The sequence below is a fragment of the Mus caroli genome, chromosome 3 (assembly GCF_900094665.2).
Source record: "Mus caroli chromosome 3, CAROLI_EIJ_v1.1, whole genome shotgun sequence".
Lineage (NCBI taxonomy): Eukaryota > Metazoa > Chordata > Mammalia > Rodentia > Muridae > Mus > Mus caroli.
The window spans coordinates 55,403,857-55,406,766 of record NC_034572.1 but is presented as its reverse complement, the minus strand read 5'-3'; positions in this window follow the sequence as shown (position 1 = coordinate 55,406,766).

Here is a 2,910-nt window from a genome sequence, read left to right as displayed (position 1 = left end):
CAGCAAATTCTTGCTAGTGTATGCAATGGTGTCAGCGTTTGGAAGCTGATTATGGGATGGATCCCCGGATATGGCAATCACTAGATGGTCCATCCTTTCGTCACAGCTCCAAATTTTGTCTCTGTAACTCCTTCCATGGGTGTTTTGTTCCCAATTCTAAGAAGGGGCAAAGTGTCCACACTTTGGTCCAATCACAAAGGAACTCACACAATATGTACTCACTGATAAGTGGATATTAGCCCAGAAACCTAGGATACCCAAGATGTTTTAATTTTTAACTGCAATGTTCTCATCAGTTTTGGCTGTGCTCCTGTGTATTTGAAGTTCTACAGGGATCTTATACTAGAGTGGGCATCTCTTTCCCTAGGCATGGAAATTTTTCTTCTACAATTTTATTGAAAACAGTCATGTCTTTTGCTTGTTTGTTTTTGTTTGTTTTTGTTTTGTTCTCCTTGTTCTTATGCTCAAATTTTAGGTCTTCTCATGGTGTCTCGAAGCTCTATCACTTCCTATTCACATATATATATGTTCTAATTCCATGTCAAATTTTGCTGAATAATCTAGTTCTTCTATGTTCTTTCTAGGCCTTAGTCTCTGTTTTCTACACACTCAATTCTGTTAGTGACACTTTACACTATTTTCTTTTTCTTTAATTTCGCTTACTGAGGTTTTTTCATTTTCAGAATTACTTCACTTTGGCTTTTCTTTAGACAGTCTATGTGTTTGATAAATTCTGTTTTCATATCGTGTAGTGACTCCCTCATTCTATTCGTCTGTTTGTTTTGTCTCCTTTGAGTTGTTTGAGTATAGCTGTATCATCTTTAGAACTCCTTGCCTGAGAGTTCTTTGAGGTCATGCGGATTGGGATCCACTAATATGAAACGAGTGATTTTTGAAGGAGATGTGTTGTTTTGGATCTTCATGTTGCTTTTCTTTTTCTTCTTCTTCTTTTTTTTTTTCTTCTTCTTTTTTTTTTCAGTAGGCTTTGTATAATTGAAGATAGTTGGTGATGTGGGAGTGTAAGGGCTAGGCATGGTGGTGTAAGAACTGCTTGCTTACCAGTGCAAGGATTGGCAGAAACTGTAGAAGTGTGAGCACAGAATCTGGGTAGAATAGAAGAAGTGTGGGTCAAGTAGCCAGGATTTGAGTGCACTTACCTGTCCATTGTGGGAGTTAGGCAGACAAATGAAATATGGGACTACTTACTTGTTTGCAGTGGGAACTGGGTGGATTGTTTATGATCTTTCTTTATATATATATATATATATATATATATATATATATATATATATATATATATATATATATATATGTATATATATATATATATATGTTTGTGTGTTTGTGGTACATGCATGTGTGTATGCATAGTGTATATGTCTGGGTATGTGTCTCTTTCTTGGTGTGTGTATGTAGATGAACTTTTCTGTGCCTGTACATGTGGAGGGCAGAAATCTATGTCAAGGGCCTTATTTTTAACATTTCGACTTATATTTAAAACAGGATCTCCCACTAAACCTGGGGCTGATTGTTTCAGCTAGATTGACTTGTCAAGGAGTCCTGCAGATCTGTGTTTCCCATGCTGTAATTATGACATATGCCTCTCCACTTAGCTTTGATGTGCTTGTTGTCATTCCAAATTTAGGTTCTTATGATTCTGTAAAAGTTCTTTACCCATTGAGCCTCTTTCCCAGCCTGTGATACACTTGTAATTAAATTTTCTTTTGCATAAGGTGGGAGGTATGGATCCAGCTGAAGTCTTCTACATTTGGATACTCAGATTTTTAGCATCATATATTAATGTAGCTCCTCTCTCTAGTGTATAGGGTTTTTTTTTTTTTGTAAAAGATTTAGTAGCTATAGCTGTGGGTTTATATCTAAGTTTTCTACTCCTTCTCATTGATTTGTATGTATGTTTTCATTAGTGCCAGTAATATATGGTTTTTGTTACTATGATTTTGTGGTACCATTTGATGTCAGATATTGTGACACTTTAGAATTACTTTTTCTATTCCTGATTACTATAGATATTTAAGGTGTTTCAATGTGTTTAGGGTTTTCCTTCCTTATTGTGTAAATTGTGACCCAGTGACATTTCTCAGTAGGAATCAGTGCTCTCTTGTCAACCATGAGGATTTGAGATTATCTTCAGGACTCAAGTGGTAGAAGAAAACAATCTGATCTCCACATGTAGAGTACCTGGCATGCCCCTGGCCACAAATATGGACACAAATCAATCTATCATCCATCAATCAATAAGATATTTTGAGGGGCATTGTAGTGAATCTTTAAATCACTTTGGTAATATAGCTATTGTAATATTAATTTAGATAGCCCATGAGCATGACAGGTATTTTCATTATCTTGCATGTTTAGTTTCTTTCCTCTACACTAGTTTTTACTGTAGATATTTATAACTATATTTTATAAATACTTCTAGCTTATTTGTTTTTCTTAAAATGAGATTTTTTTCCTCTGATTTCTGTCTTGGCACTGATATTTCTGGTTTATATAAATATATATTTATATCCTGTTATTTTGTTAAACTATTTTATCAGATCTGAGAGTTCTCTAGAGAAGACTACAAGGTCCTTTAAGAGAATGATCTCACCATCTGCAAGAAGGGATAACTTGACACATTTTTCTTATGTCTTTTATCTAATTATTTTGTGTTTTAATCCTTTTATTAAGATATCAAACACTATTTTGATTAAGAGAGAAGGTGATCATGATTGTTCAACACTTTAGTGCAAATATTTTCGTTTTTTCCCTATTTAATATAAAATTTTCAATTTGATTTGCAAGCATTTTATTGAGAAAATTTTTCACCCATACTCTGGGAAAACTGACCTACAGTTCTCTCTCTCTCTCTCTCTCTCTCTCTCTCTCTCTCTCTCTCTCTCTCTCTCT